The 21,490-nt window shown below is 33.4% G+C and overlaps 1 protein-coding gene across 2 annotated transcripts in view; it reads right to left on the bottom strand.

Moving 5' to 3' along the window:
- The window catches only part of SATB1 (SATB homeobox 1), a 111,648-nt gene extending 92,979 nt beyond the window's left edge, over window positions 1-18,669 (bottom strand). The window contains exon 1 of one of the 2 annotated variants that reach the window (XM_081970858.1): window positions 18,219-18,669. The gene's annotated coding sequence lies outside the window, so the exon portion shown is untranslated. Of the gene's footprint in view, window positions 1-17,579; window positions 17,616-18,218 lie in introns of those variants that run through there. The other variant, XM_081970860.1, reaches the window with a different exon arrangement.
- Between the last annotated feature and the right edge of the window lie 2,821 nt (window positions 18,670-21,490).

Raw genomic sequence — 21,490 nt, 5'->3', positions numbered from 1 at the left:
AGGTGAGAAGCAAGTCATGTGGTAGAAAGGAAAAAGAAGTCCATGCAAACTAATACGATAGAAACTTTTACTAATCTGATAGAATATATATGTCCAGAAGCTAGTTAAGCCAGACAACATGAATTAAAATCTCAAGATCTTTAGGCTAGATGCGGTCACTTAATTAGTTTCTGGATATATATAAAATGAAGTATCTATAACTAGCAGTAATTACTATTCTGCTTTTCAAATGCAAGTATTTTTTTAAAAAAAGTAAATGGACTGTCACATGAACAATGCGTTTTCTTAAATAGGCAACTAGAACGTACATTTTTCTTAAGGAAAATGAAAAACACTGCTGAAAACTTCAAATAAAAAAGGTATAAATTACCAAATGTTTTAAAAAATGTATTAAATCCATGCATCTTTATACAATACCAAAACAAAGCATTGAAGGTACAGAGTTACATAGGCTGACATCTACCGAAGTAGATATAAACACCATAGACTGTGCAGAAAATGGTAATGGGGTGAAATACATAAAATATTTATAGCAGTCAGGAACGCACAGAATATATTACTATATTAGAAATAAAGAGTCTGATGCTTGAAACACAGCAGTTATTTGAAAGATCAGATATAGAAGTTAATATTCAGGCTGTCTGTGCATACACAAATATAGACACATAAAATTAATGCAGTACATTTCTCATACATATCTTCATAATCAGTGCCTTTAACTTGAAATACTGTAACTAGCATGTGTGAAATAGCTATCAAACACTAAGATTCTATACTATGTGTTATTTGAAATATAATTCTTTTTGATCAAGGCAGTTCAGCTATCAACATATTTGTAAATCTATCTAAAAATCTCATTAATGTTTACTTATTAATATTCCAAATGAATTCAGTACAGGACTACAACTTATTCACTTTAAGACAACTGCTTAAGACAAACTATGGAAAGCAGCTTGACTAAAGGTTATAAGGCATTATCCATGCAATTAAGAAATTTCATTTTTGCTGTTATCAGTTGTGTGAGCCACACCATACAATTTATAAAAATCTCTACATTTTAAAATAGGCTTCGAAGACTTTTTAAAAATAAGCAGGGATATGAATAATTGAAGTTGTAACAGGTGTGTTAGGGCCAATGGCCAGGCTGGTAGAAATGTTGTGAGTGGTAATAATAACATCTGAAGGATTTCAGTTTAGTTTAAATTCTTTTATAATGTAATCTGCATACTAGTTGGAACAATCCATTTAAATTAATTTTAAATACATTTTTATAACATAAATACTCTCTAGCCCTTACTGAATAAAACTCCACAGGTGTGTGTGTGTGTGTGTGTGTGTGTGTGTGTGCACGTGCACAAACATACACACACAAAGAATATGCAAAATCTGGAAGCATTGACAGACAATTATCAATTTTCCTCTTTCAAAGGGGGCTACTTGGTAGTTTTTAATTTTTTTAAAAAAAAGTTCCAATAACAGTACAGAACTCTACTTGAAGTATTAAGGATAAAGATATCTATGTTATTAAAATACAAATGTAAAATAAAATTTATACTGTTATTATATGAACAACTAAATATCTGCCCTGGGAACATTTAAAGTGACTAAGAATAAGAAAAACAACATTAGAATGATTATTAATGAACTCAAATTGAAAGATACAGAAAAAAGGTCTAATTAAATTCAGTCATTCTTTTTGTCTCAAAAATGCATTTGTTTCATTATTATGGGTAGCTTCTTTGAAATTATTTAAAATGTGGAATGAAATTTACTGGCTAACATGAGAACAATAGAAGTCATACATGTGAAAACATACAATGATGTCAAAATAAATAGTTTTGTAAAGAATATATAACAACATAGTTTGGAATAATATAATTTTATTAGATCTGTAAGCTTTAAACTGATTCTAATAATCAGCTACAATTAAAACCTGATCTTTACTTAACTGTCCATACTATATTTCAGAAGCATGAAATAGAGACTTCTGAAGAAACACTCCACAAAGTTCTGCAAATCAAAAATACTAATATTATAATCAATTAGAATTTAATAATGTTAAAATCAGTTGAAGTGAAGCGTTATGAACTTAAATGCTTATTTTTCTGAAACATATTGCACTTTGTATAAAGCCTATAAAGTAGCAGCAATTCATTGCTGATTAATTAGTTGATTTCAGAGTACAATCTGGATCCAGACACAATCTAATCTGGTTTATGATGATAGCAGGAATTAAATTTAGCTAATGATTGGAATTGTGGTTACTGTGGTTCTTTATGCACATGTCTGTGTGTGTGTTTAGGAGACTGGACCTCATCTCTATTTTTCTTGTATTTGGATCCAATATCAGACACAAAAGTTAGGTTTTGATTTTATAAAAAAACAAGTTCAGTTTGAACTTGAGTTGGAAAGTACAAAGCAAACAATTCTTTCATTTTTTTCCTGTAATTTTTTGTTTCTTTAATTATTTTTAGCTATAGGGAAGACCAAAATGCAAGGTTGTAGATAATAGGAAATAGCCGACACCAGCACAAAGCTATCAAAACTTACGTGTGTTTGAATTGTATTGACCTTTTGCACAATGACAGGATTTCCAGTATCAGTTTTTTTCATTGCAATTTTTATTATCATGTTTCAAATCCTAAATGATTTTGGCCTAAAAAGCAAAGAAATATTTTTCTTGATACTATGTGTAGTGTTTTCTGTTGTATAAAAGGAGTGACAGGCATCTCCTCTATCAATTTGCATGTGCACTTAATCTAAATTCAGTATATTGAGTTAGGTACTGTATATTTAATTCAAGCACGGACTGGCAACTTTTGATGCCCAGGACTATACTTGGTTACTTTTTGAAGACATGGCTCTTGCTGTCCTGGCTGGACATTAGCATATGGGGTAGGGGAAGAACAGGCCAAATAATAGACAAAAAATGTAAATCTGAAAGCTGAAAAGAGAATGGAGGGGAATTACACATAGCCCTGATACTCACTGTTTTCCATTCATGCAGCAATTTGGTAATATGATAATATTGTCCATTCAGAATAGTACCCATCATATTTACCATTGATAAAACTCCATTTTATTTGAGTTTACCATATTTGAAAATATTACACATATATAACATACAATGTATCGATGCAAATAATTATAAATATAGCATAAATAGATATTTATGGGCAGGTTAAATTATATTCATATTGAGCTTGACTCTTGAGTAAATTACATCAATATAACAGTATAATAGTCTTGGCATGATCTAAAGATAGGTTGCTACTGCCTTCTAGAATATTCTACAACTTCCTATTCTAGTCTTCAGCTTGCGGATTTCCTGGTTGGTAGTGAACAACAATTAATACAGCAACTAATGTCTTGCATATTGGCAATTTATAGTGTTTTTTGTTTAATATACTCTTACAGAACATAGTATTTACCATTGAAAGATAATTACATATTCAAATATTATGTTTTACATTAAATAATACATAGGATATATATTTGAGTTAGTAATTCGGGAATGTGATGGAATGTAAATCTGCAGGAGCAATGGGAAAATTTGGCAATACAGAGCTTTCCCAGAGAGATGCCCAGATTAAGATAATATACAATTCTAAACTTAACAGGACCAGACTGTGGGGTGGGAGGGGGGAGAAGTTCAGAGTAACCACACCTTAAAATCTATTAAAATATATCTAGTAGGTTATAGCTTTAGTGTGATGGAAGCAAATAAAAGATGATTATATTTTGCTATGTCGTCTTTGAACTTGGGCTAACAGGGAAAGAAGAAATCATTTTCAGATTACTTACAATTTGGGAAGCAAAAGAATAGCCTATTTTGAATAAACATTCCAATTCTTGTTGGAAAATTATATTTATTCCTTACTATGTTAACATTTTTACATAATAAACAAAAGCACGTGCTCTCATATTCATAATCTTGTAAAGAGATTATCAGAATATATTATATGGATTAAAAATATTAACTAAAAGAATGTCCATTTCATATTGTTTAATTTTTTTTAAAATCTCACATTTATTAATTTATATAAATAAAAGCATTTGAGAAACAGTAAGATTCTTAACAATAGTACCGAACACCGTTGTTTCCCAAAATGTTTAATTTTTTCCTGGAAGATGCTTTCCAGTCATTTTGGAAAATATTCATGAATGCTATTTTTTCCCTATTCTCCGCTCTTCTTCCTTGAACTATTATTTTTTGTTTATTTTTTTGGTTCTATTTTCTTGTTCTATTTTCTTAAAAGAAGTGGTACAGCCTTTTATAGTTTCTTTAATTGAATTAACTCCATTTTATTTCTGTGAACCTCTCTGTTCTTCTGTCATTCTGTGATATGCTTTCTAATTTCACTTATGGTAATTTAATTTTGATATACACAATATATTTGATTTTTCCTATGGTTAACTTTCACAAGTTCATTTGTAATAATTTGCTCTATTTTCAAAGTAAATATAAAGGATGCTCAACATATTTTAGCATTCAGGTATGTCCTTGTTTCTTTAATTATAAAAGTTTGGAATATGTAGGAATATGTCCCACAGAATATATAAGGTTTTACTGCTAAATACATGGATGTAAGGTTGCAGCCTATATATTCAATTGGTTTGTAAATTTAAAGGAAGAATCACTCATTTTTGCCCATTCTCTTTTTTTGATTTTCCTCTCGTGTTTTTTTTTTCAAATAACCTTGTGGATTTGTATCCAGATTATCAGAACTGCATCTCGATGATCTCAATACTAAATTACTTTGATACTCTCATCATAACAATTCCATGTTTAAATATTGTGTTTTCTCCCACCAAATATATTCCTTTTGATGAATACAGGGTTCTACCTCAAGGCCACATTACATTAATGTACAGTACATTTTCCCATGGCTTAACTTGTCTGAATAATTTGTGCTGCCCCAGTGGACAAGATCTATTTCATTGAAGGAACAACAGTAATTAATGTTCTGTAGTTAGTGGTATCTGCTAATTTAAAGGTAACAATTGGGAGGTTTCCATGGCTGCCTCCTCCCAACTGCTGTCACCAACTGGTAAGAAAAATCACTTAAGTATCATTTCTCAAAATAAAGCACAGTGGGCCTAGGCATATGCTGCTTGGGCTTCCTCTCAAGTTGCCCAAGTAACAAGTCATGCTATTTCTGAACTGGTGTTCTTGGAGGTTAGTAAACCCATATCCAAAACTAGTCTGTATGACAAATCAGTCGAATGCAGGTACTGTGTGAGACAAAGCCAGAAGCTTGCATAATGTATACAGAAAGCTCCCTCCTGCTTCATCTTGGGACCATATTCTACCTCCAAACCAGAGGTCTTCAAACTTGGCAACTTTAAGACTTGTAGACTTCAACTACCAGAATTCTGACTAGAGAATTCTGGGAGTTGAAGTCCACAAGTCTTAAAGTTGCCAAGTTTGGGGATCCCTGCTCCAAACCTATCAATTGGGACTCAGGTTTATTGATAGAATTGAAAGTAGAAAATAGTATCAGGCTTTTTTCCCCAGATTGCATTGACTTTTCATTAAAATGCATCTAATTATGGTGTTAAATTCTCTTCCATCAGAATATTAAATAAGCAGCACCAATCAGCCTTTAAATAAGCAGATGTCTCTGTGGAAGCCAGGCATCCAATCTTTCCAATAACCTAACCAAAATGGCCATGAAGAACAAGTTCTACCACAGCACAGTACCACAGCACCATTGACTGACGAAGCCTAAATCAGTAAATAAAGTCTTGAATCAGGAGAAAACTTTATTGATTTACACTCAAAGACCACAAAACATGAAAAACACTACTTTAAAATCAAAACGGTCTCACTAGTGGATAAGGGATGAAAGAAAGATGGTGTCATGAGGATATGTCTTCTTAGTGCAGTGCTTTCTATTGCTATTAGGATATGCACTATGTTCATTTGTGTACACTTGCAGATTCCCCTAACCATTTAGACTATCATTATGTAAAGCGGAATTCTCCCTTTTCTACTGATTGAAGACAAAACAAACATATTTTCTATACAGTTTGCATAATAGACTATGTAAAATCAAATTAACAATACATTCACTAAGAATATTACTTGTTAATTGATTAACACATATATAATAAGAAATATACAAGCTGCCACATTTTATACCAATTGCAGTTTCTGAGAGCCTTATGTAGACTGGCCCACAGTGATCATATATTGGCAACATGGGAAACTGCTTTTGGAATGAATAAGATTAGTCCTTTATACTCTCCAGCAGTGACTTTTTTCAAAAACTTCCACTGCCATCTTAAAATGTCATAATGTTCAATCTCCAACAATAATCCTTCAGGTAATGCCACTTTGCATAATTTTTGATATTAGTGGGAAACATTTGAAACTCTTGGGATTGGGGGGAAATTCTTATACATATCAGCTATGAAGAGAAAAAGAATAACCTAGTGGAGCTTATTGACAGAATTGATAAGACAAGAATCTTTGCAGGTAAGCCTTCCTGCAAACCATATTCATGCTTTTCCCCTGCCTGATTTAATCTGTCTTCAGACTTTTATGCTGGGTTTATACCAAAATATTACATATTATTTGCCAAATAATCCTTCTTTAAACACATGCTAAGACACAATAAGAGTCTATTTATTGTGCTAACAGTAAAAGAAACAAACCACATTATGGCTTTGGATATTTAATTAGGTATTTAAAGTGATATTACTTATTGGAGGGAACAACAGTATTTGCTTTTTTAAAAAAAAATACAGTTATTCCTAATAATGTACTATTTATTGAATAGATTGCACTATTAGTTTTTTTTTAAAAATCCTATTTAAAGCAGTTTTTAAAAATAGGACAGTATGTCCACTGGTGCTATGTATGTACAAGTTTTTAATTAAGAGAGTTCTTTCACTGTACTTTTTACTAATTTTCTATATTGGCATGTTAATAAGCACATGACTGTTAAATGTGCAGTTTACTCCAAATTTTTGATTTATTAAACAAAGAATGGATTTTGAAGGAACAGAACAGCCAGATTGTAACAATATGCACAATTTATCCTTAAACAGGACAAATCGATTTTTATTCAGTGTGTAAATGAGAGAAGTACAAAGACTTATACATTAGTTGAAAACAGATTCTTTGATATTGACTTGAAATAGAATATCTTATAGATTGCAGTAACATGTTTTGTGTAGCAACTGTATAACTGCATTATACATAAGAAAAAGCTGAAAAAAAGAGATTCTCATTTTAATTATTATTATTTAAATAAGATATCCATCCTACTTTTAAGCTAATACAAACCATTCCAAGAGAGGGATTTTAAATTCCCCATACTAGAGCCCAAGGCAAACACAAGCTAAATACAGACTGTAAGATGTATGGTAATTGTCCTGAAGACTTTTTATGGATCATGTGTATGGTTATTTTAAAAAAAAAGCTTATATACCTGTCAAGAGCAGTTGGAAAATGATTATTTGCTTTAAAGCATCAAACTGTTAGGTCAATAATCAAATAAATTAATGATTTGTTATTCCATCAACATATTGCTTCTAACAATATTCCCTGCTAATAATGATAGCAGAATGTTTTAGAGTAATTAATTCTGATGAAGAATACCTGATCTGAATAGAAATTAAGTTGGATAGGTAATTAGAAATGGGATATCCAAGGTGGATAATTTTTAGTTTTTTCAAAGTTTAGCTTTTCTCTTTATACTGGTAAATTAACACTTTATTCAATAACACAGATTGTGCATGTCCACCACTTATTTCCATAAAAATCCTTTCAGAGTTTACAACATATTTAAGACATATAACTACAATATAAAATGTACATTAAACTTATACCAGGGTACCGGGTCTGGACTACAAAATATGAAAAACTATATAGTGCTCATATGAAATTTTGAAGTCCAATTATACTGGGCTTCAAAACTCCATATGAGCACTACATAGTTTTCCTAACATGTACCCATTTTATGTGCCGAGATGTGAACATAAGATACATTCCCCCATAGATAGGCCTTGAGGGAAGGCCTATTTTCCCACAAATAGGCTCTCCCTGATTTTAAATTACTAAATGAGCCACAAGTATTGTTTAACCATGTATTGATTGGCATATTAAAAAAGTAAGAGTAACTAAATAGTACATAGGCAGTGAACAAAAGATCTTTACTAGGGCATAAAAACTACTCAGTTTTAGTTTATGTGCATATGATACTATTTTGGTCTATATTTAAAGCAAGAGACAATTTTCAAAAATTGTTTTAAAATTTGATAAACAAGATTATTTTCTTTTTTATAACATCAAAACAGATGCATAGATAATCTTCCAAGACTGCTCAAACTAAAGAAATGTTAGAATGAAATGTCATACTTTTCTGGACTTCAAAAATTTAGAGAACTTCTAGTCTACAAATGCTGCCAAATTAAAATTTCAACTTATGACAGTTTCTGGTTTAGCAATATCTGAAGTTTTCTTCCTTGTGCTTTAATTTAACACAGTAATCTTAAATGCATGGTGGAAATGCCAAAATAATTACGGTGTTTGTTGTAGATATACATGCATAAAGGTTTCACAATATATCATGCAATTAAAAGGTATATTTAAAGATCTTCCACTCTAGACATTAATTTTCTGCTCTAAAGTATGAGAGGCTATATAACTACCTACAGAAACCTTTAGGATGTCTCTTTCACTATGCTATATGGGCTGATAAAATGCTAATTATTTCTCTTTTGAACAAGATAGTTTAGACAATAGTCCACTTCATTTTGGTATCTGCTTCTCTTTGAATAAATTGCATATAGATTAAAATTTCATAAACACATGTTTTCTTCAATATATACAAACTAAAAAACTGCTACTGGAATAAATAAACAATAAACAATATTTAAACTTTGAAATTAAACATACATTGTAAAAGCTATATTTTCACAAGCTAACATTTAACAAAACTTGCAATATGTACATTTCTTAAAGATATAAGGTAAGAAACAGATAAGTTATTTTTTACAAGAGAACATATTAAGTTATATATTTTTAAAACCCTGTAAACTATGTTAGATGTTTATCTGTACATAAAAGACAGGTGTAGTACAAACAGGAAAAAAAGCAAGAAGCCAAATGAGAAATTTTTAAATCCCAAATCCATCTGTTAAATTTGAATTCATGCATAACTGATTATTCCATGACTGGTAAGTTTCCTTTTTTCTGCAGTAGCTTAACACATGTGTTTTAACATTACAAGTTAAACTGCCAAAAAAAGAAGATATTAAGAAAAAGTAACATCACCTCATTTAACATAAGTGACCTACGTTTTTAAAAATCTTAAAATATCTGGAGATTAAATATTGATAAGCTATGATGTTATTATAATAATAAGGTTAAAGAATCTCACTATACTAAAAAGAGATAAAAAGTGGGAATAACTGAAGGATACAGAGAGATCAGAAGGAAAAAAACATAAGAGAAAATGTGTCAACAATAAACAAGAGGAAATGAGAAAGAAGGAAAGATGAAGGTGGAAACTAATCTCTGTGTGTCATTATGACTGCCAGAATACTGGCAAAGAAACAGCATCCTTTTATTTCAATTTTAATCATTTCTGAATTTTAATACCCTATGCCTTTTGTAATTCTCCTGGCAATCCACATAAACAACCAACTCAGCCAAACATCAGTGTAAATTAAATGGCACATAAACCACACTACCAATGTAGTTCTCCCAATCAGGTAACCAAAAGCAGAAAATGTAAGTTTTCTTTAAGTCTCTATGAATGATTAGTTAATTAACTGATATAATTTTTCTTACATTCTTTAATTTTAAAAGGAAGTAGAGATGTTAACATACATGATTGTTTACAAAAATGAATAAATAAAGCAAGTCAGTAGTAATAGAATAATCAGTGACCATCAGGGTCTGAAAAAATGAGTTTGCTTTCACTGGCACTAAGGAGCATCACATGATTATTTAATTACAGCTCTAATTTTTGTCTCATGGATGGCAACATATCAACAATTAATAGGGCAAATAGAGGAGACAGCAATTTTAAAGAAACAGTCTATATGCAAAACACAGGCTGAAAATACAACAGAATGATTTTTGAAACACGTATTATATATGCCATGAATATAGTTTTCTATTTTGATGCATCTATTACATCTACAGAAGAACTAAGTCCATTCTGTTGGGTTCATTTTTCCTGAAAGATCTCTAGACTAGAAGATAATATTTTGGAACTGATACGAAATTTAGAGTGCATTTTGAAGCACACCAGAAAGATAAACTTAAAATAGCAAGCTTCCTTCAGTGAATGAACAGTTTATATGTAATCAGTAATGAAATTACAAATTCAGTGAAATGAAACCATGCGGTTACAAGAAATCATACTATGTACTCTGCCTAGACTCTAGGAAGACCCCACACCCTTCAGAATACAGGCCACGTATCTCACCTGATTAGCAGCTGAACCATTTTTCAAACTTTACAAAGGCAATGTTTTTAGAAAAATGCCTTACTTAATAGTCACACTGTGAAATTGAAAACAGAGATGATAGTCTGACAGGGAAATGCGTGCAATTCTCTCACAAAGATGGCAGCATTTCTAATGATTTCCATGCCTGTCCCGGAATAACATCAAGGCTGCAGATTCAAAACAAGCTACATTCCATCAATTCCATCAATAAATGTATATATAAAAGCCAGATTAAGATAAAATACCATTATTTTGTCTTATTTGGACTGTGTTGCTAAATCCAGTCCCAGAATATGGATAAAATAATTTGTTGAAAAGAAAAATTTAAGCAAGAGTTAAGTCATTAAGGAAACAACTTAAAAATAGATTTTTTAAAAAATGCCTGAAACTTATTAAGTTTGCATATCACAGAAAGTTATTTCAGGATACAGCAGTACTGCAGATTCTGCAGTTCTAAGCAACAATAAGCAAAACATCCTGACATTTAAAGATGTTGACTAATATAAAAAAGTTTTTTAAAGTTTAGATGTATAATATTTGCTTAATATATTTACATGCCACTTCCCACTATTATAGATTGTGAAACTTTTTCTAATATAATTAAACTATAATATTATAAAATCAATATGAAATAATATTACTTTTAACAGGTGAGAAAAGAATTACTCAGCCATATATAATTAGTGCAACAATCATAATGGTAAGTCCTGATCAAAGAAATAAGTGTTCAGAAATAGATATATCACAAGTTAATTTATTTTCAATATAAAGTTGCGTAACTATTTTTCTATATTAGGAACTCCAAAGAAAAATTAGTTTAATGAATCAAACTAATACAGTTGCACGCAATTTATTTCAAGAACCCTAAATAATAGACAGTAAATAAATAATTTTTGCTTTATAAAATTCATAGGAAAATTTTGTTCCTAGATAGATTTAAATACTATAGTAGATATGTAAATCAAAATGAGTCCTCTGTACATAATACATGCAATCTGAAAAATATGTTTTCTATAAAGATACAGATTTTTGAAAAAGTTACAGTGCATATAAGAAAATTTACAAATAATTATAGCTTAAAAGTAGGTGGCTAAATCTGTATCTTATTCATTTATAAGCACAATCATCACTGTTTAATTTCAGGAACCAATATGTACAATACATATTACTTTTCCGCAAAGTTCACTTGAGTATTTACCTATTCTAAGAGATGGTTTGGGAACAAACCTAAAGTATACAGAAAGTAATGAAGAAAATGTCCTAGAATGTTAGGTGGAAAAATTATAATTTTGCTATGTTTTAAGATGTATTTTTGAAAAGTACAATACTGTGCAAAACGTTTGCCCTATTTATCCCTTTACAAGACTGAAATGATGGATAGTCCTAAAGTAACACTAAAACTGTTTTATTGATGTTGATGTTTCAAATTCTCACAAGCATATCTAGTGTATTAAATGTCATGTTACAGGTACACTAATGTTAAATGAAATATCCAAGATTACAAACTATAAAAAGAACCTTTTTGCACATGAGAAATTCCTCTGAAAATCATATGTATCCTAGATACCTGGCTTTCTGTGATCTCAAATGAGAAAAAAAGCAAAAAGAGGGTGTTTCACAAGCAAAGTAGCATATAGACACACTTTAACTTTATTTAACTAGAAAACATTCTATGTGACCTAGGTCTTCACCTTATAATAAAACAATGGAATTCACCACAAAAATACATTTCCTTGAATCAGTGCCTCGTATTCTTAGAAAAGTATTGCAGATCTATTATTTTCAAAATGGTTACAGGACTATTTGTAGAAGGCAACAGTTCAGTTATGTAGTATAAGAACCATGGTATGGTATACTATCATAGAATTAAACACAAATTGGGAAAAAAAGTATTAAGTCAGATAGTAGTAATACAGACTATGCTATATGACTATTATAATTTTTAAACTTCAGCCTGTAAGTTAAAACAGAAATGTATTGTACTTTGTGTAGCATTAATTAATCTTATTTTTACATGTGATCATATGTTAGAGATGTACAATGGTACATATATCAATGCCTTATAGTATCGTAAAAACTTCCAAAATGTTACATTATAAAAATACCACCTCCACTCCAGCATATCGTAGATGCTACCCTTAATGATCCACTAATTCACATTCCGGTAAATTTCCATTCCCAGTGTGAAGCCACATGCCACATATTACATCAGTCAAGAGATATCATTCAAAAATTATGTAGAATACTGGTCGTAAGGTCATATTTAAAAAGCTTATAATAAAGGACAAATTCAAACCACTGAATTCTAAGAAAAGCACTTTTTTTACATTTGAAAGGTAGAGAATGTTTATGTATTGAAGGACAAACTTATTTCAATCATAAGCATGTTTATTAGTTTCTGTTTTATAATTTGAAATGCTAAAACCTGTTCTGTTAATGTTTATATTGATTTCTGGCAAGAATTTTTCCTCATAAATGCACTATATTGCCTTTCTATAGCCTAACTATTGAGAAATATTATTTTCAATTGCAAGAAAAATCTTTTGATGCTAGCTTTTATTTTTATATTTGTTGTAACAATCACTTGCAGTTCATTTTTGTTGTTGTTGATACTAAAATGATCTTACAAGAGGGAAGGAAAATATCAAGCATATGACTTATTTTAGAAGTCGCATTTAATCTACTTGAAAAGAAAATATTAATTTACTAAGAATTACCATAGAAGTGAAATGGACATCTTAGTATATACTTATTTAATACAGAAAATGATTAAAGTGTGAAACTCAGTTTATTTTTTAAATATATTAAGAACTGTTGCACATCAATAAACAAAATGGAAATCTGTGAAACTTTTGCTATTCAGCTCAAGTTTTATAGGTAAACCTTAGTGTGCCAGATAAAAAAATGAATCCTTGATACAGAATTCTTAAAGTCAGGTTATAGCATACATTAATTAGAGAAAGTGAAAATCTGAAGCTTGGAATAATATATTTCCGTCTTATTTGGAGGATGAGTGCAGTGGGTGTCCTGTGGATAGAATTCTGTCTGACATTTTTTATTGTGATCAATGTATTGTTGTGAATTATTAACAAATATAGACTACTTTGTGAACAACATTATCAATGCACTGATAATCTCATAGCACTGATAATTTGATGATAAGTGATAACATTAGATTTTACAGGCAAATCTGCTGCTGTGAACATATTGCCTGGAATTGAAGTATCCAAATAAGTATACAGCAGATAAATACTAAGATAGATAACTTGGTACACAGATAAGGTAAGTAGGCATGGTTGGATGATATTTTGGCTATTTAGATTTTAGTTTTGCATTTCGGAAGCTGAAGGTAATAGTTGTAACTTTTTTTTTAAAAAAAATGGGTAGATAGATGACAATAGGCTGCTTGTTATTGAACACCCCTGAAGTAATCTTATTTAAAAGGCTTAAATGTTCGAAGATTATATGTTAATATGAACAATGATCACACAGTACTTTAAAAAAATTCTTAATCATAATTTCAATGAATTATTACTAAATGATATTTCCAATTGTAAATTAAATCTAAATTTGTTTTGCAATTCTAAAGATGAAATATATTATACAGAATCTACAAACTCGGTAAGAGGAATCTGTCTTATCCTGTAGGGTGGTTTCATTATATGTGCTACAATAAAATAGATTTAATCGTATTTTATACCAAACTCAGGCTCAAATTTCAAAATAAAATTTAACTTAATGTAAAAACCTAGCTTTGTAAATAGCTTTTGCAACCTGCACTAACTTTATTTTAAGTGGCATTTTTGTTTAAAATGCATTGAACTTCATGATGACAGATTTGCTGAACATTTTTCCTCACTTACACATATGTGCTTTCAGTTATTAATAATATGCTTCTGCTCCTATCTTCAGCAGCTCAAACAGATACTGTGCAACTTGCTAGTCGTATTATTTTTCTTAAGATTCACCACTTAGATATTGTTTCCTTAAAACAGATTCCCATGGAATCTTTCTTTAAGTTACTCCTGGTACAAATAGCAAAACTTTTTTCTGTATGCTAACAAGGAAGACTTAGTTGCCATGGTTAATACTGCCAGGTAGATATTAAAAAGGAGACAGAGCCATTATTTAGTGGAGACAGGGATATAAATACATATGCACTCACTTATAAACTGGTATTTACTTCAGGAAAGTAATATTTTTCCTGTGATTGATGCTCTGTTAGTTTAATGTAAGATAAATAAAGACTAGATGCATAATGACTTTAAATCAGAAGTGTTCATTCCTAAAACAGAACAAAATGACCAAGATTTTGTGCCCATTATAGTAAAATCACATTCATTTATCACATTGTATTCTAAAAATCAAGCCCATTTATGGAAATGTTACAAATCAGAAACACATACAGGTGGACAAAAATAATAAAATCATATAATTTACAGATGAGAATTCTCTTTAGAAACCAACTATCATAATTTAATCAAGCAAAACACCGCTCTTGGTTCTCAAGTCAATACCTGGTTAGACATGAATGTTAATAGAAGTAACAAATAAGATTCTTTTTAGAAAGGTACCCTTACTTCTACTGCTTCACCAACCAAAAATAAATACTAAAGTATAACTAAACATGAGAGAGGAAAAACAATTCCAGATTACCTGGCTGTGAAAGAGGTTAAACATTTGTTGATGACTTAAATATATAAGTATTTGGTGAACCTCGTACTGTGGGGAAGGTATGATTTAGCAGTTAGGATTTTTAATGGAAACTAAAGATCTATAATAGCACACAGAAAATTCAACTATCATTACATATCAGTGAAGACATTTTTGAAAAATGTGTACAGCACTCTTTTCAGAGCAGACTGGACTCTAGGGACGTGGGTGAATTTTGTACAGCATATATATTCATATATATATATATATATATATATATATATATATATATATATATATATATATATATATATATATATATATATACATACATACATACATACATACATACATACATACATACATACTAGAATAATTATCTCTATTATTGTTATTAATACAGGTATAGTTAGATTATTTTACAATTGTGCAGATTAATTACATAAGGTAGGCCAAATTTTCTTGAGCATTGTATTAAATAGAATTATGAAAATTTAATTTTCAGATTCTTTTAAGGTTTGCAAAAGTATTCATTTTTGGATTTGAAATACTGGATGGAACTTTCTTGTACTTACGTGATTTGGAGCCGCATAGTTATGATGTGGCATTAATAATGAATGACATTTTAAAGGTTATATATAGTTTTTACTTACTTATCTAGCATAACAATAACACAAATTGAATGTCAAATTAATTTTTCTATATCAAACACCAGTTCAGAAATTGGAATAAAGTGGCATATGTTCCCCATTAAATTAATATACCTTAGGGAACAGGTAGAATTATGAAATTCTTCTAAATTATGCAGTTGTAAGAAGATTCCCATAAGAAATTACAATGCAGTTTAAAAGATCTATGGTTAAATGCATGAAAATGTAAACTTTCTCTTTTAGGCCCGTTCCATTTATATGTTTTATCTCTGAAACAGATATTAGTACATATAACTACTGTTACATATTTTAATTTCCAAGAAAGAAAAGAAAAAAACAATATTACAGATATATTTGTATTGTTTTTCCATTCTAGATTTATTAGGATATATAAAGCAAACATCTTTTGAGATCTTATCATTTATAAGCCATTGATTTCTGTAAACTGTATTGCTTCATAAGGTGCAAAGTACTAAATATATTTACAGGGTAGTCCAAAATATTTTCTTACATGTTTGCTTTATATCTTTGTTTGTCACGATGTCTTCCAACTCATGTGAATTCTGGCAGACATATAGAAAGCAAAATTTATACTATATCTAAACTTAGTGAGGTATACTGTGCTTCTGAGTTATGTTAATATTGATTCCTTTCTTTTTTATTTAAGAGAGTGCTGCAATTAAGTCTTCCATATCTGGTGACTTCTGTAAACACTCCTGAAGAACAGTGAAATATCCGATGAATTCCTTTTGCCAACTAAAATTGAAATTTTAGCCATAGCATAACCTTTCTTAACAATGTGAGAAAAACAGAGTAAATATATTAAATTTGTTTTGTAACAGATGCTTAGGTTGTTAAGATTTAAAAAATCAATTAATGATATTCTTGTCTGCACATTTGTCAAAAATGTAAGCCTCTATGCTAATTTCTGCAACAGTCTGGAGCAGAAGTATATGAATGTACCAGACCTAAATAATATTATGAAAATTTAAAGAATGGCTTCTAAATTAGATCCTTCAAAAACGCATAGCAATAGTGATCCCAGTTCTTATATTCTAGATATTTTTTCATGCTTTGCATATAAAATAAAGCAAGGTTGAATAAAAGAGTTATCTTAAAATAATCTGTCAATACACAAAAGCTACTAATCGCAGCTTTCAATAAGGCAAAGGGCTTCTTCACTAAAATAGACATTTTAAGTCAGGCACATTGGCTGTTATTGCCAAAGCTTTTCAGAGACGGATCTCAAAAGTTGCCAAAGCTTTTCAGAGAGGGACAAAAATGTAAGAAGCTTTGACAAGCACGCCAAACTTTGGCACAGACTCTAGATAACACAACCGATACGATTTAATAATGTATGTCAGCAACAGTTCTATTTCCACGTGGTCAAACGCCGCCGAAAAGAAGGGCCCACATACCGAGTAACTTTGCAGAAACATTTCCACAGAGGCAAGCGATCCAGCTGCCCCTTCAGTGATCTCCCAGCGCCAGCTTTGCTACAGTTTAGCATCAAAAGGAAACTGCATTTCCTTTTTAGCTCCTGGGAGACCACCGGGCTCCCCCTCCTGCAAAAAAGAGGCAGGACTGTGAGAGCGAAAGGAGGACCTCACGCGGAGAGAGGGAAATACACCTGTATGAGGAGCCGCCTTCTGGAGGTCAGTGGCAGACCAAATGCACCCCTTCTCTGCTCCCCAGCCCATTTCTGCCAACAGACACCCCAAATTGATATCTGCCCGATATTGCATGATACACCCTTTCCCCCAGTCATACAAACCGCCGAGATAGAAATCTTTTAAAACTCCCTCACTTTCACGACGCGGCGGCAGAACGAAGTGCGTCGCCAAGTTGACGCCCCCCCCCCACGCCTTCACTGTCACACTCGTCCCCGCACCATTTTTCCTCCCATCAGCAAGCATCCCGCAGGAACTTGACTCTCCCTCGCCCGCGCTTCTCCCCCTCCTTCGTCATCCATCCCCGGGGGCACCGGGCTTGAAACTTATGAACTGAGCCAAACTTCTGAGTTACGGTGAACGCCGAAGCCAAGCAAACTTGCCAAGGACCTCGCCTGCAAACTTATTGGCTTGGGAGGCGGCGGCAAGACGAGGGAGCGCGAAGCAGGTGTTTGCGCGTCTGCAAGCCGCTTTCCACCAGACCAAGCTACTGTAGTAGAGTTTTCCTTTACTGGAAATAAAGAAAGAGGCGGCTAGGAGGATTCCTCTTAAGAGCCGATCCCGACAGCTCAGAACAAATATTAGAGGAATCCACATCCCCGCCCCCATCGGATTTCCACGCTTTGTCAGTGCCGACCAAAATGGACTGTCCGTAACAAGAAGTTCCTAAAACACTTAAAAGTAGGTGTTAAACGGGAGTGACCGGTCGGTGCAGTATACCTAAAACGAAGGCGGGATGGGGAGGGGGGGGGAGAAGAATAAGAAGACCAACTTACTCATGAGAGAGCGGCGAGAGGGCGGGCGAGGCTGGGCGACACCTTCAGCTTCCTAGGCGCCGGCGAAGTTAATTGCACTGAACTTCAAGTTGCCTTTTCACCCATCAGGAGTGGGCGTTTAAGGAAGGAAGGAGGAGGAGGAGGGGGGCCACACACAGCCACCCTCCCTCCCTCCCCCTCCCCCACTTCTGAACTGCCTGGCAGGCGGTGACTGAGGAAAGGAAGAAGACGACGACGAGAAGGCGGCGCCCGCCTGCCTTTTCCACCCTCTTGCCACACACCAGGGCCAACGAACTGCCCAAAAAGCGCGGCTTCCGTCTTCTTTTTGCAGTTCTCAGTCCTGTTCGCGGGATCTCTTGGCGTTCGTTTGTTGGGTGCGTTCCTTTTCTTTTCCTTCTTTTTCTCCCCTCTTCTTCCTCTTCGGAGCTGGAGCAAAGCAGAAAAAGGCTCTGTGTGAGCCGTCTGGGCTCACTGGCTCTCCCCCTTGCGGAGACTTGCCCGCTCTGGTGTAGGAGCCGAGCCGAGACAAGCCGCTGCTGCTACCGCCGCCGCCGCCAGTCGCTGGGCTAGCGCGAAGGAAGAAGCTGCGCGCGGGTTCCAAGGAGCGAAAGGCGAAGGGTTGAAGAAGGCTGGCGGGAGGGTGGCCGGCTCGCTTCTACCGGCCGGTTATTTTTGTTATTAATAGAGTGGTAGTCTTTTCTTTCTTCTCTCGTGCCCGCTTGCGCCTCCCATTTCTTCTCCCTTCTCGCCTTTAAGGGCTTTTTTTTGGGGGGGAGAGAGGGGGGAGGCTGCTTTTTGTTGGAAAGAGTGGTATGTGCGCGCCTCTCGCTGCCTCCCTCGCCGCCCCGGGGAAGAAGGAAGTCAGGTGAGACACACAACAGTTCCCTCCCAGTCCCTGTGCGACTGGTAGGAGCTAATCACTGTTGTTGGCTTGTGTTGTTGTTGTTGTTTTAAATGCTATTATATTCCCACCCCTTTCTCTCCCCCTCCCCTTTCTAATGCTGTTCCCCTTCTTCACTCCCGGAGAGCAGCGCCCCACACCGGAGTATCAGACACACTAGGGCTGCTCGCCCCCCACCCCGCTTATCTCCTCCTCCTCCTCCTCCTCCCCTCTTGTTTCCATATATTTCCCCTACCCCCTCTTCTCACCCTCTACCCTGCTCGTTTATTCCAATATTTATACACCACATGCTTGGTTGTTCAGCTGCTGCTCACTTCCAACCCCAGGAAAGGCGAGGGAGGGGATGAGAAAAAAGAGCGAACAGGACAGTCTCCGAAAAAGGGATTTAACAAAGGTGATCAATATTTTAAAGCTCAGCGGGAATCGAGGAGATATCAAGCGCTTGGACTCGTTCCCCACCTGTCAAACTAACAGCCCTTTCTCCAGAGGGACAGAAGAAACAAACCCATCCTTCAACCTCGGAGACTGCCTTCAGGAGCAAAGGGATAGGCTAAAAAGGGCTAGGAAGTGAGAAAAGAGGGAGGACCAAAGGTTGAATACCAGAAACAAATTTAGTGGTGTCTCTTTGAAATTTGGATTGACTATGACAGAAGCCAACTCATTTTATCCATTAATTAAAATACTGGGCTTTGAAAAGCTTTTGTGCAAGCTTTATGCTGTGCAATATTACTTTGTAAGCTTATTGAGATGATATGCCTCAGCAATTGAGTGGCTCTTTCTTGGTTCTTATCTTTGGAGAGTCACAGTCCCTCTTACACTGTATCTTTTTTGTAACCATAACTCAAAGACAGAGTTTAAATATCTTTTTCTTTAGAAAATAAATCCCTGCCTTAATAATGTATAAACAGTGTACCTGGAAAGTGAATCTGGAAATGGAACCCCCCACCAAAGATTGCTTTAGGGCATTCAAAATCTAGTTTTAAACTATAGAGTATTCCTTTTTGCATTTTCCTAATTTCTATATTATGTATTAATCTTAAATACAGATACATCTGTAGATGTCTTTTAACATGAGAATGATGTCTATACAATGATTATGAGGGCACACCTTTTCTTAATAACTTGGTGTAACTCTTGTCTTTTAAAAATATTAATTATAATAATAATTCCCAGGAGACATAAAACTAAAGATTACATAACGTAATTTATATGCCTCACCCAAAATATATCATGTGGGCATTGACAGGCTGTATTTACCAAACATTAAGTTCTTTTAGTTATTCAAGTAGAACATTATAAATGCTACAATCCTTATCTAGGTGGCTCAGTCCAAATCCAAGATGAATCCTTATCCTTACATTATTCTTTACAAAATAGTTAAATCTGCATACTTCTCATCTATTGTACCTATATTAGTTTCCTGACTTCACTAATCTATTATATAATCCATTCTCATAGAAGAAGCAGTTTCACAGTTAAACCTACTCAGATTTATTTAGTTTTGAGAGAAATGATTTATGGTTTCTAAGTATTTGTTGTTGAAGGCCTATGCTTGATTGCCAATCTGGATGAATAAAAATATGTCATCAGGAGGTGCTACTGTTTGTCAAGTTCCACATTGTCATGGACCAAGCTGTTCTTAAGGGCCACGTGTGGGGAAAATATAAATCCAGTCCAGTATATAATACTACCGTATGTAGTTACACTGTATCATTATAAAACAGTTGCCAGTTGTCTTTTTTAGACCATGCTGTCCTTTTGATAGTATGGGCCTTTCTTACATTATAGGCAAACCACCAAAACTGTAATATGATCAAATAGCAATAGAAGCCAATTTTTTTACATAAAAAAATTACATGAACATTGAAGTATGTTTGCTAGGGATGAGTCAGATCTGAATTAATCCAAAATGGAATCAAACCAGTTTAGACAGATTTTTTAGCTCTGCTTAATAGTAGGATACCACCAAAGCAATCAGAACTAAAATGACACTATTTTTAAGCTTCATATGCTTCTTGTATTTTAGAGCACTGAAAAAAATCAAATATAGTATGTCGCCCTCCCACATTAATTTAGTTTCTCTATAAAAGTCTAGAAAAGTGAAAATGGGGAAGAAATGAAGAAAGGCTGAGTGATTGACCAAGCTATTTTCTAATCACAGAAACTGATGCATTCCAATCACAAGGATGAACAGGAATAATAGGAATGTTGGGAGGGTATAATCTTGCATTACTCTTCATTTACAAAGTTGCTCTATTTTTGTGAATATGCTGTTAAACAACATTCTCTCTCTCTCTCTCTCTCTCTCTCTCTCTCTCTCTCTCTCTCTCCCTCCCTCCCTCCCTCCCTCCCTCCCTCTCTCTCTCTCTCT

Source organism: Natrix helvetica, assembly GCF_964273705.1.
Source record: "Natrix helvetica genome assembly, chromosome: Z".
Lineage (NCBI taxonomy): Eukaryota > Metazoa > Chordata > Lepidosauria > Squamata > Natricidae > Natrix > Natrix helvetica.
Note: the sequence above shows the minus strand (reverse complement) of the source record. Positions and strands in the feature narration are given on the sequence as shown.